The sequence below is a fragment of the Oratosquilla oratoria genome, chromosome 20 (assembly GCF_046742065.1).
Source record: "Oratosquilla oratoria isolate Oo_2021 chromosome 20, ASM4674206v1, whole genome shotgun sequence".
In the NCBI taxonomy this organism is placed as follows: Eukaryota; Metazoa; Arthropoda; class Malacostraca; order Stomatopoda; family Squillidae; genus Oratosquilla; species Oratosquilla oratoria.
In genome coordinates, this window is record NC_134796.1 from 30,113,574 (window position 1) to 30,129,439 (window position 15,866).

Genomic DNA, 15,866 nt, shown 5'->3' on the forward strand with positions numbered 1-15,866 from the left:
CCTGGCTACTGCTCTCTGGAAAAAACACCACGAGTCTTCTCCCTTAGGACAGTAAGAATGCAATGGCTTCTCATCTGTGCTGACAGAATGCAGGTGGGAGGCCATGATAGCTTTATGCATTGTCTGAACGTCAGTATTCACACAATCATGTATTGCCTTCCCATACTACTGTGTCAACTGTCACAGCATCTGTCAACATATTAGCTCATATGCTATTATTTATCATATAAAAGCATACATATTGTGCAAAATACACAGCTTCTTTTGTTAGCAAATATATGTAACAACAGAAAACGTAATATGCAGTACGCAGCGCACACGACCCAGCCACATTAGGGTGGGGGGTTACTGTATTATATTTTTTTTTAGATAGTAAAAATCAAGATACAGCTTCCAAACTCAGCCACGAGATAACTTATGAGCAACACTTTTAGAGGAAATATTTTCAGAATTTCGTATTTTTATTTTATTTTTTCATGATTTTCTGATGGACGATCCCCTTAACCACTTCCATACGGTGACGCCTACATAGGCGTCATGAGGAGCAAGTGGGTACACGATGATGCCGACGTCGGCGTCTTGATTATATTTATTGTAGTCATACCTACGTAACCTCCATTCTCTCTAAACTGGCTTCATCCTATTTTCTATGGTTATCAAAATTCATGGGTGAAAGAGAACAAACGATTGAGCATGGACTTTATTTTTTATAATGCAATTATTATGACGCAACATCGCACGTCGGGCAGCTAATGCTGCCTGACGTGCGATGTGCCCCGGAGTGAAGAGGTTAATACACTCCACATCCCTCCACCCTCCCTCTTATCTTAGCACCTCCCGGATGACGGGTCATCCTTGCACCTTGTCCACTGCCCTGGGTCAGAAGCAGTGTCGCAAGACACAGCACATCCACAGCAAGGCCGCTTCATTAAATCGGCGACCCCCCCTCTCTGTCCCCCCATGCATAAAGGAGAAGACGGGGAGAAATCCCTTCGGGCTGCGTCAAATTTTGCTCACACATACTACCTCACCCCCCATTCCACCTCATGCATCACAACATCATCCATATACAACCATTCTCCATTCACCCCTGTCTTCTGTCCTCTCCCGTCCTTCCTCAACAGACATTCCCCTCTTCCCCAAAGCCCCCTTCACCCCATCCATCCACCTCATCCTAGGACGTCCCTTCATGTTCACTCCCTCCATATCTGCCTTCCATACCTCTTTTACTAGTCTTTCTTCACTCATTCTTTCCATGTGTCCAAACCATCCCAATACCCTTTCATCAACCCTATCTCCCAACCCCCTTTCCACCCCTGTTCTCCTCCTCACCTCATTTCTCACTCTATCTAGCCTAGTAACCCCCATCATACTTCTCAGACACCTCATCTCAAACACTTTCAAACTCCTTCTCTCTTCCTCTCTTATGTTCCATGTTTCTTCCCCATACAGTGCTGTTCGCACAATCATTCCTTCATATAGTCTCCTCTTAGCATCCATTCCCAAATGTCTATTCCTCATTACACTTTTTAATCTACCAAGGCATTTACTCGCTTCTCTCAATCTACATTCTACCTCCACCTTCACTCCACCTTTTCCTGCCACATTTGCACCCAAATATCTAAAACTATACACTTCCTCCAGTCGCTCTCCCTTAATGCTCACTTCCAGATTACTGCCACTTTCACCCCTTGTACATCTCATCACCTTACTTTTACCCACATTTATCTTCAGCTTTCTTCTATCACAAACTCTGTCACCAACTTCCTCAATCCCTCCTCCGATCCTGCCACAAGCGCAGTGTTGTCCGCAAACAACAGCTGGCTCACCTCCCACTTTTCTCCATTTTCTTTAACCATCTCCAATCCCTGACCCACTACCCTTGCATTTACCTCTCGCACTACCCCATCCATGTATAAGTTGAACAGCCAGGGCGACATAACGCATCCTTGACGAAGTCCCACCTTTACCCCGAACCACTCACTCTCTCTCCATTTCTAATCCTGACACAAGCTCTACTACTCTCATAAAAACTCTTGACAGCTCCTAGAAGCTTTCCTCCTATCCCTTATATCCGCAAAACCTCCCACAGTGCCTTTCTGTCTACCCTATCGTAAACCTTTTCCAGGTCCATAAAGGCCCAGAAAACATCCTTCCCCTTTCCTATAGCTTTCTCACATATCTGTCTTACCACAAAAATCTGATCTACACAACCTCTACCCGTCCTAAATCCACACTGTTCCTCACCAATTACTCCCTCTCTTCCTCTCCTAATCCTCTCAATCAAGATCCTCCCATAAGCCTTCTCAACTACACTTAACAAGCTAATCCCTCTGAAACTACTACATTCACACTTGTCCCCTTTTCCCTTGTAAAGTGGAACTATACAGGCAGTCCTCCAGCACTCTACCCTCTCTCCAGTAAACATTAAATAACCTCACCAACCAGTCCACCATCACTGTACCTCCTTTTTTTAGACATTCTGCATGTCATCCATCCAGACCAGGTGCCTTACCTGCTTTCATCATCTTAACAACTGCCTTCACTTCATCCTTCCTTATTTCTCCTCCATTTTCCTCACTCATCACAGTCATTTTCTTAGCATTTCCCACTGCAGCTATCTTTCCCTCCCTATCCTCCTTCACATTTAGCAACTCCCTAAAATATTCTGCCCATCTTCCCCTTACTGCCTTCTCTTCCATTATCATCTCTCCATCTGTACCTTTTACCTTTTCTTTTCTACTTGATTCACCTCCTCTTCCTCTCTTAATTTCTTTCCAAAAATCTTCAAAAATTTCTGTCATACTCTTATCCCATTTCACATCTGCTCTCCTCTTTGCCTCCTTTACCTTTTGCTTTACTTCTCTTTTCTTTTCTTAGTACCTCTCATATGACTCCCTCGTCCTATTTTGTAACCAATCTGTGAAAGCTCGCTTCTTCTCTTCTACAACCTTCTTTGTTTCCTCATCCCACCATTCACTACCCTTCCTTCTATTTCCTCCTGTCCTTCTTGTTCCACAGACCATCTTTGCACACTTTGTAACTCCCTCCTTGAACCATCCCCATTCCTCCTCCACACCTAGCTCTACTCTATCTTTCACTCCTCCCTCAGCTTTTTCTTGTACTCCTTCTCCTTTTCATTTAAAGAGTTCACTCTAAGCACCTCCCTATCTTTTGTCCCTTTCCTCTTCCTCCATCTATACTCTACTCTCAACTTAACTTCCACCAAAAAATGATCTGATATTCCCCCACCCTCTCCCCTTAGCACATGTACATCCTTAACTCTTCCTATCATACTCCTATTTACCACTACATAATCCATGAACGCTCTATCTACCACCCTTCCCTCCACCACCCTCTCCCATGTGTACTTATGCTTGACTTTCTTCCGAAACACTGTATTTGCTATCATCAACTCTCTAGACACATTTCCACCATCAACTCTCCACTACAATTCTTTCCTGGAACTCCACATTTCCCAACCACTCCATCAATTGGCCCATTTCCTACCCTAGCATTAAGGTCTCCCAGTACTATTACATTGATATTTCTCCCTAAATCCTCTATGCACTCATTTAAATCTATCCAAAAAGCCTCCCTTTCTTCTAGGCTCTTCTCACTGCCAGGCCAATATGCATTTACAAAAACCCACATCTCCTTTCCCAGTTTCACCTTCATCCACATTATCCTTGAGGAAACCTCCTTCCATTCCATGTTTACCTATCTCTTCACTTACTAGTATAGCCACCCCTTCTCTCCCTCGCCCTCTCTTCACTCCTGATAACCTCCCACTTACACTCGCCCTTCCCTTTCAGCTTAGTTTCACTCAAAGCCAACACATCCATCTTTCTTCTCACAAACATACTACCTATCTCTTCCCTTTTACTCTCATCTGTACCACATCCAAGCACATTAAAAGACCCAAACCTTAGGGTACTGGTTGGAAAACTCCCAGACCCTCTTATGCCTTTGCTTTTTTAGAAATGTCCCCTGTGGGGCTACAAGGAGAAGGATGCCTAGTCCCAATTCCTGTCCCTTTCTTCTCGCCTCCTACAATCCAAGTGGAAATACTTGGTGGCAGTATTCTTTTCCCCCACCACAGGGAAGGTAGGCGAAAAAGGAAATGAATATTCAGAGAAATTGTACAGGACAGTAACAAGGGGTTGGGGGACAGCATAACGGAGGAACAGTCGTAGTATAAAAGTGTCATAATTTCTCTATGAACAGAGTTTTCCTCTATCACAGCCAAAATGATGTGTGGCTCTGGTCCGTAGGGGCACCCCATATAGACCCTAAAGTATCAACTGCATGCCACTTTGCCACAGTAACATGCAGCCAATACCCCAGACAAAGAAGATAAATGTGGGTAAAAGTAAGGTGATGAGATGTACAAGGGGAGAGAGTGACAGCAGGCTGGAGGTGAGCATTAAGGGTGAAAGACTGGAGGAAGTGGATAGTTTTAGATACTTGGGTGCGAATGTGGCAGGAAAAGGTGGAGTGAAGGTGGAGGTAGAATGTAGATTGAGAGAAGCGAGTAAATGCCTTGGTGGATTGAAGAGTGTAATGAGGAATAGACATTTGGGAATGGATGCTAAGAGGAGACTGTATGAAGGAGTGATTGTGCCAACAGCACTGTATGAAGGAGTGATTGTGCCAACAGCACTGTATGGGGCAGAAACATGGAACATAAGAGAAGAAGAGAGGAGTTTGAATGTGTTTGAGATGAGGTGTCTGAGAAGTATGACGGAGGTTACTAGGCTAGATAGAGTGAGAAATGAGGAGGTGAGGAGAAGAGCAGGGGTGGATTGGGAGTTGGGGGATAGGGTTGATGAAAGAATATTAGGATGGTTTGGACACATGGAAAGGATGAGTGAAGAAAGACTAGTAAAAGAGGTATGGAAGGCAGATGTGGAAGGAGTGAACATGAGGAGGTGAGGAGAAGAGCAGGGGTGGATTGGGAGTTGGGGGATAGGGTTGATGAAAGAATATTAGGATGGTTTGGACACATGGAAAGGATGAGTGAAGAAAGACTAGTAAAAGAGGTATGGAAGGCAGATGTGGAAGGAGTGAACATGAGGGGACGTCCTAGAATGAGGTGGATGGATGAGGTGAAGGGGGCTTTGGGGAAGAGGGGAATGTCTGTTGAGGAAGGACGGGAGAGGACAGAAGACAGGGGTGAATGGAGAATGGTTGTATATGGATGATGTTGTGATGCATGAGGTGGAATGGGCGGGGGGATGGGGGGGTGAAGTAGTATGTGTGAGCAAAATTTGATGCAGTCCGAAGGGATTTCTCCCCATCTCATTTTATGCATGGGGGGACAAAGAGGGGGGCTCGCCGATTTAATGAAGCGGCCTTGCTGTGGATGTGCTGTGTCTTGCGACACTGCTTCTGACCCAGGGCAGTGGACAAGGTGCAGGGATGACCCGTCATTGAGGAGGTGCTAAGATAAGAGGGAGGGTGGAGGGGTGTGGAGTGTATTCAGGGATAGAATGGGTGGGAATCATTTTATGCCTTTCCTTTTTGGCTACCTCCCTTGTAAGGGGGAAAAAGCCTTGGTATATGTATGTATGATGGAGAAAATGAGAGAAGTTCTCATAAACAAAAGGTCCTTTCCTGATTTTTCTTACCTTCTTTCCACTCAAGACACCTTACCAACCACACACTCCAAGCCAAAATTCACCTTTATATTTATATTCAGTTTCACTCATTGCTAACACATCCATCTTATTCATCTCCTTTTTTCTCTCACTTGTTTCACACCTACGTAAATTCATAATGATTAAATAAAAATTCTAAATGGAGTAAATAAGCTGTTAAAAAGAGTAAACTGAGTCAGGTCGTCAAGTACAAATGAACCTGGTCTGCCCCAGAAGGATAACTAAATCCTAAAGGAAGAGCAGGAGGAGTGAGAGAGAAAATCAATCCAGGAAATAAGTAAAAAAAGTTAAAGTTACTTGTAGTACCACTGTTAAGGACCTCAATTTGTCAGAATTATGAACTTTATGACAAAAGCAAGAAAAATGGTAATGCTATAGCCTATGATATCTATGTTAAATCTAAATTAGGTACCAATTGCTATCACCATGGTAACTGTTGCCACCTTGAATTTTAATTTGGGCTCTCATAAGATCTGAGATTTGCAGTATTTTGACTGAGGTGCCATAAAGGCATGATCTTAGTGTCCCAACACACATTTTAGTACACAGGAATGCATTTAAATTAAAAGCAAAATACATTACATAAAATCATAACAAGCATGCATTATACCACAAATGACTACATTTAATTGGAATCGATTCCTGGAAAAACAAAACAAAAAAACATGCATTGATAATACCAGAATTGGCTATATTTCAGTATGCAAATTTGTCAGAATTGTGCAACCTTTGACAAAAGCAAGAAAACTATAGCACATATATAGCTCAAGGTATATACATTCAATTTGGCAAAGTACACACTGCCGTCACTATGATAACCGTCTGATATTTTGAACTTTAAAATACTAGCTTTTGAAATCAGAATGTTACAATATTTTGTCTCAGAACCACCATAAAAACATTATTCTTACCTGAATATAAACTGGAAACCATTTCTGGCACTGATACGAAATTGTACAATACTATGGCCCAAGGTATATGCATTTATTTTGGCAAAGTACATACTGCCATCAGTATGATAACTGTCTGGTATCTTGAACTTACCCCATCTGGGGTATTGGCTGCATATTATTGTGGGGTTAAAAGCTGCTCTATAGCATGCAGCTGATACCTTAGGGCCTCTATGGTGTGCCCCTTTGGACCAGAGTCACACATCTTTTTGTCTGTGATAGAGGAAATCTCTATTCTCATAGAGAAATGTTGCTATTTTACTATACTGCGACTGTCCTTCCCTATGCTGTCCCTACTGTCCTGTACCACTTCTCTGAATATTCATTCCCTTTTTAGCCGAACCCTGTGGTAGGGGAGAAAGAATCCTACCACCGAGTATTCCTACTTAAGTTGTAAAAGGTGACAAAAATAGGATGGGGATAGGACTAGGCATCCTACTCTCAGTAGCCCCAAAGGGGACATTCTTATATAAGCAAAGGCATAAGAGGGAGAGGGAGGTGGATAGAAGGGTGGTAGATAGGGCTTTAATGGACTGTATAGTGGTAACCAGGAGAATGGTAGGAAGAGTTTTAGATATACATGCTCTAAGGGGAGAGAGTGGGGAAATATTAGATCATTTTTGGAAGGTAAATTGAGAGTGGATACATGGAGAAAGAGGAAAGGGACAGAGAGTAGGGAGGTGCTTATGGTAAACTGCTTAAATGAGAAAGGAAAGGAGGAGTACAAGAAGCTGAGAAAAGAGTGTGAGAGAGTAAAGGATAGAGCAGAACTAGGAGTTGCGGTGGAATGGGGTTGTTTCATGGAGAGAGTCACAAGGTGTGCAATGATGGTGTGTGGAACAAGGAGGATGGGAGGAAATAAAAGGAAGGGTAGTGAGTGGTGGGATGATGAAGCAAAGAAGGTTGTAGAAGAGAAGAAATGAGCATTCACACATTGGTTACAAAATACGACAAGAGAATCAAATGAGAGGTACAAAGAAAAGAGAAGTAAAGCACAAGATAAAGGAGGCAAAGAGGAGAGCAGATATGAAATGGGGTAAGAGTATAACAGAAAATGTTGAAAGTAATAAAAAGATGTTTTGGAAGGAAATTAAGAGAGGAAGAGGAGGTAAATCAAGTAGAGAAGAAAGGTAAAAGGTGCAGATGGAGAGATAATAATGGAAGAGATGGCAGTGAGAGGAAGATAAGAATATTTTAGGGAGCTGCTAAATGTGAAGGAGGATAGAGAGGGAAAGCACAAGAAAATGACTGTGATGAATGAAGAAAATGGAGAAATAAGGAAAGATGAGGTGAAAGCAGTTATCAAAATGATGAGAGCAGGTAGCCTAAGGCACCTGGGTTGGATGGGTGCCATATGGAGTGTCTAAAAAAGGGAGGTACAGTGATGGTGGACTGGCTGGTATGGTTGTTCAATGGTTGTCTAAAAGAGGGTAGATTACCAGAGGACTGGAGGAGTGCCTGTATAGTTCTGCTTTACAAGGGAAAAAAGAGACAAGTGTGAGTGTAGTAGTTTCAGAGGGATCAGTTTGTTGACTGTAGTTGGGAAGGCTTATGGGAGGGTTTTGATTGAGAGGATTAGGAGAGGAACAGAGGGAGTAATTGGTATGGAACAGTGTGGGTTTAGGACAGGTAGGGGTTATGTGGATCAGATTTTTTTGGTAAGGCAGATATGTGAGAAAGCTCTAGGAAAAGGCAAGGATATTTTTTTTGGCTTTTATGGATCTGGAAAAGGTTTATGACAGGGTTGACAGGAAGGCACCGTGGGAGGTATTGCAGATATATGGGATAGGAGGAAAGCTGTTAAGAGCAATCAAGAGTTCAAATTAGAAATGGAGGGAGTGAATGGTCTGAGGTAAAGGTGGGACTTCGCCAGGGGTGTGTTATGTTCAACTTATACATGGATGGGGTGGTGTGGGAGGTAAATGCAATGGTAAGGGTCCAGGGATTGGAGACAGTTAAAGAAAAAGTAGAAAAATGGGAGATAAGCCAGTTGTTGTTTGGTGGCAACACTGGGCTTGTAGCAGGATCAGAGAAGGAATTAAGGAAGTTAATGATGGCGTTTGGGAAGGTGTCCAAAAGAAGGAGGTTGAAGATAAATGTGGGTAAAAGTAAGGTGATGAGATGTACAAGAGAAGAGGATGGCAGCAACCTGGAAATGAGTATTAAGGGAGAGAGATTGGAGGAAGTGGATAGCTTTAGATACTTGGGTATGAATGTGGTGGGAAAGGGAGGAGAGGAGGTGGAGGTAGAATGTAGACTGACAGAAGCAAGTAAATACCTTGGGAGATTAAAAAGTGTAATGAGAAATAGACATATGGGAATGGATGCTAAGAAGAGATTGTATGAAAGAGTGATTGTGCTGACAGCGCTGTATGGGTCAGAAACATGGAACATACAAGAGGAAGAAAGGAAGAGTTTAAATGTGTTTGATATGAAATGCCTGTCTGAATATACACTGGAAGCCATATCTTGCACTGATAAGGAATTGTATATCAGCAAACAATGACTAACACCATGATGAGCTTCTTGTAAGGCTTATAATTTAGATATTATATTCTGACATTGAAAAAATCACACCGAATAACTTTTTGCAAGGATTTGAAAATATACATGATCATGATCCTACTACCAAAACCATATTCTCAAATTGACACAGCATTCACCTCAAGAATTGTTAATTGGCATTGCATCCACTTCCACATTTGCAAAGTTCTGTACACTGAAGGGGGAATGAGTGGCATTCATATTTTCCCCTGCACTCTTTTTTGCAGCTATCACATACCAGTTTGTAGCATGCTATTGATGCATCAGGTAGGTCTGTCCAGAATGTCTTTACTCCACCCCAGAGTCCAGGGCTAGGGAGATGTGGATTGGATACAAGAACTTGAAACCATATATATCCTGCTTGGTACACAGCTCTCTTTATCTCCTAATATAATGCTACCTTTGTTGGTAAAATATGTTCCATTGTTGTGCAGCTCTGTGCAAACAACTACTTCCGTGTTTCACTCACTTTGCTAAGTGCACAGGTCTGGCTGTACATGACAATGATGAAGTTCTCAATTTCACTGAGGGCATGTATTTCAACATCATCAGGTCTTGTTGCTTAAGCAAGGCAAGTGTCGGTTACAGTGGGACATGCACACCAAACTAACCAGGCAGACTTCTTTCCACAACCAAGGAAACTTGATACTGTGTCGCACACTGTATGGGCACAAAATACCATAAGAGCCTTCACTTTTAAGTCCAGCTTGTTTACAGTTTCATGGAAAACATACATACATATCCCAAGGCTTTTTCCCCCTTTCAAGGGAGGTAGCAATATGGTGAAATTTTGCACAAGTACCAAAACTAATCTACAGCTCATTTCCTCCAAGGGGGTGAAAATATCTTATCACCAACACCACCACATCTATATCTACAGTGTGGATAACCACCTTTAGCAGTCTTTGTTTTGCATAGTGTGCCACATGCAACATAATGCTTGTATCTATCTCTTCGTATATGCATGGCTGCAGTGTGTCTGCAGTGTCACACAGTGCACTCAGGTCACTAGCAATAACTGCCTTGCCCTGTGTGCTTAGAACCACATTTCCATTGGCACTGTATGTTTTCACACACTCTGATAAATACTTGAACAGTTCCTCTTTGTTCTGGTTTGATCTAAGGAGACTCCCATTTGCTGCTCTGCATCCTGACATCACATGTGGACTGTTTGATTCTTCCATACAAGGCCAATTCTGTTGACAGATTCCACTTGGGGTTAGGAATAAATATCAGGTGAGCATAATCTTCAAAGGTGCAGCTGTCACATGGCTTCAGCATTTGAACAACAGCATCATCATCAATCATCTCTACCTCAATATCATCAGCATGATACAATGAGGGGGGCAGCTTTTCCAGGCATTCCAGTAAGTGTGGCTTACTTCCTTGTTGGAGCTGGCCCATATCTAAAATGGATGGTGGAAATTCCTGGTTTTCATATTCAAAGAACTTGTCAATGCCCACTTGCCTGGCTTCATAAGCAATGTAGAGCCTGGAAAATAGGCTGCAGCTTGTTTTCATTGATGTATACTGTTCCTTATTTTGTGACAAGTGCTTTGTAGGAGGTGAGCTGAAGAGTGGCTATTTGGTCTTTGTTACAATGTTACTCAGTGGCTTATTTGGCTTACTTTGAAGACATTCCTAAACATACTTTCAGTACTGCTTCTTGTCTATGTCTTAAATGGTATACTGTTTATATGACATCAATGTTCATAATGACTAGTATCAAGGGTAATCAGGACTCCATTGTCTTCAAGGAAAGGATTTCCCATCTCCTCCAATGTACACCACAAGGAGTGGACATCTTTGGCAAAAACATCCTGGATGCTACTCAGTTATTTGCGGTGTGCTGCTGATTATTCCTGATTGACTGGATCCATATTTTCTTCAAACTCAAACACAAGAAGGAAGCCCTCTGGTCCAACCACCATTCATCACTCAAGAACCTGTGGATTTTCTGAGAAGCCAGCAGCACCACCCTTGCCCTTAATGAGAACATGAGTTGTTCATGGCAATGGTCCATTGCCATAGCAGAGAAGGCTTTCTGGGTTTTCTGAATGAAAAAACTGCCATCCATAAATTTCTTGTAGACACCAGGATGTGTTACTTCAAGGTTGACCATGTCAGAAACATGTGCAAATAGCCATCTGATGTAGTTTGTGTGGCTGAGTGCAAAGACCCATGGAAGAGTCTGCAGTAAACATTGATGGACAACTGGAAATTCCTTTCCCAAACTGAGTGGATGAACTGTAAAACCATCAGTTCCAATTCCTGTGTCAGTGTCCAGTATTTGAGCTGTGGCTGTTCTTTGCATTGCTTTGCAGACCATTGCTCATGTGATGAAAATGTCTGGCCAGATGCAATTTGTCCCAGATACTGTAGATAAGCATGGTTTTGCAAAAGCTGAAGGGATGGAACTGTCACCTGGTGTGCATGCCTGTTTCATGAGACTTGTGTGCCAGACAGCATTGATTCTGTTTGACCAGAAAAAGTGACATTAGCCTGTATTAGTGTGGCCATCCATCTACTATTCCACAGCCAGTCTCTGAGCAACTTAAGTAGATTCATTTCAATGTGCAGGCCACCCATCATAACCACCATCTTATCTTCTTCAAATGTGTCTAGTCTGGTCCACTGCACCTACTTTGGAATAGCATACAGTGGCTGATCTGCTACAATGACAGGAACCTGTACTGGATTGACATGGCGAGTTGCAAGTCTTACATACATACATATACCAAGGGCTTTTTCCCCCTTACAAGGGAGGAAGCCAAAAAACAAAGGCATAAAAATCATTCCCACCCATTCCATCCCTAATACACTCCACCCCTCCCTCTTATCTTGGCACCTGGTTGACGGGTCATCCCTGCATCTTGTGCACTGCCCTGGGTCAGAAGCAATGTCGCAAGACACAGCAAGTCTTATCATCTCCAAAGCATGTGAAACAATGCACATACTGTGTGCATTTTAACAGAAGAGTGGAAGGAGTGCTGTCTTTGAGACAAAAGTATCCTACAACTGAATTTCACACATTCAGTTTCATATGAAATATAAGTATACAGGCTATTTATATTTCATAAATATCATATAGATATTTATATACATAGGAAATAGGGATGAGAGATGGGGGCATAGGGGTTGTTTATGTGTGAATGATATTTTGACACAGCCCAAAGGGATTTCTCTCCTTCTCTTTTTCTGCATGAGGGGATGGAGGGGAGGGGTCACTGATTATGTGAAGTGGCTTTGCTGTAGATGTACTGTGTCTTGCTGCATTGTGTTTGACCCAGGGCAGTTGGCAGATGCAGGGATGACCCATCATCCATGAGGAGCTGAAATGGGAGGCATGAAAAGGGTGGTGGAGAGGAGCGAAATAGGTGATAATAAGTCTGTGCCTCTGACTTAGCTACCTCCCTTATATGGGAGAAAAAGCTCTTGGTATACAGATAGATACATATACCAAAGGGTTTTTCCCCCTTATAAGGGAAGTAGCCAAAAGACAATGTCATAAAAACCACTCCCACCCATTCCATCCCTATCACACTCCACTCCCCTCCACCCTCTTCCCTCCCTCTTATCTTGGCACCTCCTGGATGACAGGTCATCCCTGCATCTTGTCCACTGCCCTGGGTCAGAAGTAGTGTCGCAGGACACATCACATCCACAGCAAGGCTGCTTCATTAAATCAGTGACCCCTCTCTCTGTCCCCTCATGCAGAAAAGGAGAAGACATGGAGAAATCCCTTTGGGCTGCATCAAATTTTTCTCACACATACTCCCTCACCCCCCATCCCCCACCCATTCCACCTGAGGTGGGGGGAAAAAATACTGCCACCAAGTCTTCCCACTTGAATTGTAAGAGGCAAGAAAAATGGGATGGGGATTAGGACTAGGCATCCTTCTCCCTGTAGCCCTACAGAGGATATTCCTAAAAAGTAAAGTAAAGGCATTGATAGATTTACAGTGAGACATCTCATTAACGGATGTTAATTAGCTGTGTTTGTGGTGTTTTCACTGTGTTTTCGGTGTTTTTGGTGCTGTTGTTTAGTGCGTGCAATCACTATGCCACCCAATAATCACTCCAAAACACCTAAAACACAGCGAAAACACCGCAAACACAGCTAATTAACGTCCGTTAATGAGAGGTCTCACTGTATATCATAATTATTTGATATAATACATTTGTATCTACAGACATTATATCACTTTGAAATCCATTTTTCAGGGTCCACAAGGTGATTTAATCTATACAGTACATACATACATACATATACCAAAGGCTTTTTCCCCCTTACACAGGGGGTAGCCAAAAAGAAAAAGGCATAGAAACCACTCCCACCCATTCCATTTCCTATATATTCCACTCCCTCCCTCTTATCTTGGCACCTCCTGGATGATGGGTCATCCCTGCATCCTGTTCACTGCCCTGGGTCAGAAGCAGTGTCGCAAGACACAGCACATCCACAGCTGCTTCATAAAATCGGCGACCCTCCCCCCCACCCTTCTCCATCCCCTCATGCAGAAAAGAAGACGGGGAGAAATCCCTTTGGGCTGCATCAAATTTTTTCTCATACATACTTCTCCCACCCACTGTATAGATTATATAATAATGTATACAGTGTACTCTGATAATAAAGAACCTCCCTAGAAATGATTCCCTCACCTTAGAAATATAGATTTAGACACTAAGATCCTCTTTATATGTTATCTACAAAAAGAGATACCTTTGACTAAAATAATTTATGGCAACCATTTTGAAATTCAAGAGGGTAGCCTGTTACCAAGGTGATTGTGATGGGTACCTAGCTTGTATTTAATATACATACCATTGACTATATGTATGCTAAATTTCATGCTTTTGTTAAGAAGTGCACAACTGTTGCCCTTAACTGCTGTATGATAATGTACTACAGTGTACTATTTCACTCCTATCAACTGGTGACACTGAAAGAGACCCACACCATGCAACAGAAACTGCAATATTTCATCAAAAGAGATGTATGGGTGGATCAAAGGACCACTGCTTACTGCTTTGAGGTTACGAGTTCTCACTCAGTGAAACTAAAGACGGCAATTATTTATCACTCAATCAATTGTTACCTTGGGTTTCACTATGTGGAAAACCTGCAACCCCACAGTGGCTGGCAATGGTCTTCAGAGCCTCCCAAAGATCTCTCTGGGAAAAAACTATGGACTGCTGTCTGTGTTGTATCAGTGTGGGACTGTTCCTATGTCATGGGGTTCACTGGCTCAAAGTGGTAGGGAGAGCAGGTTAAAAAGGGTAAAAAATACAGTTGCAGGAAGAAAAAAAAAAAAAAAAAAAAATATATATATATATATATATATATATATACAGGTAGTCGTCGACTTACGACCTATGCGACTTACGACTGATCGACTTTACGACCACGAGATGGTGCAATAATATCTAACATTTAATAGAGTAATAGAATTACAATGTTATGCCTGGCAGTGCAGTACATTACTCCGCACGCTGCGAGATGCGAGTACGATAGTTTTCGCAGGCTGCCGGCAGCGTCAGCATCCCAGCCAGCTAAATATTCTTTCATTTTGTTTGTTTGAAGTAAAATGTTTCCTAATTTTGCATTGCATTTTGTATTTTTGTATGTTTTGCAATTAATAAAATATAACAAACTTTTTATGCCTAGGCTAGTTTGTTGTTGATAACAATATGTTCGGTACAGTACAACGAAAAGAATGTGTTTTGTTGAAATAAAAAAAAATCGTAATCTTCCCTTACATTTTGTATTTTTATGTTTTGCAATTAATAAAATGTAACAGTATTTTTTTATGCCTAGTCTGTTGTCGATGACAAAATGTTCGGCACAGCATTTTGTATTTTTATGTTTTGCGATTAATAAAATGTAACAGTAAACTTTGTTTATGCCTAGTCTGTTGTCGATAACAATATTTTCGGTACAGTACGTAAACGAAAAGAATGTGTTTCGAAATATTTTTTTCCTTTTTTTTCTCCTCCTAATTTTGCTTTACAATGATTTTAATGTAACCAACAAAAAAGGATTTGTAGGTCAAAGATGACAGGACTTTATTCAGTATGCGTAGGCCTAGGCTACGTTTCCTAACGAAAATGATAAAAAGTTAATGAATATTAAACAACGTAGCTCAAAGATAATAAGATTTTATTCAGTATGCATACGTTTCCTAAAGAAAGTCTGATGGTAAAATAATACAAAGGTTAACAAATACAGTATTAAATATCATAGGTCAAAGATGATAGGATTTTATTCAATATGCTTAGGCCTAGGCTACGTTTCCCAAAGAAAATCGGATGAAATTATAAAAAGGTTAAAAATACTATACAACATAGTTCAAAGATGCTAAGATTATTTCAGTAGGCTAAATATACAATATATATATATATATATACATATATATATATATATATTATATATATATATATATATATATATATATTATATATATACAGTATATATATATATGTATATTTATATATACAGTCATACCTCGGTACTCGACCATAATCCGTTCTGAGGTGGTGGTCGAGCACCGATTTGTTCGAACACCGAAACCAATTTTCCCCTTATCACTGTCTTTCTTTGGACCCATTATTAAGGGCTAGAGCAACACGAAAAAGTTTAAATCTGGGAAGAAATACTCGAACAAACTGCGTACGTCTTACTCCGCTGGCGGTCTGAGTCGAACTGACGCTT

At 41.6% G+C, this 15,866-nt stretch overlaps 1 protein-coding gene across 6 annotated transcripts in view; it reads right to left on the reverse strand.

Annotated features, from left to right (window-relative positions):
* The window catches only part of Taf11 (TATA-box binding protein associated factor 11), a 59,790-nt gene that overhangs the window by 18,106 nt on the left and 25,818 nt on the right, over positions 1-15,866 (reverse strand). The window lies entirely within an intron of this gene.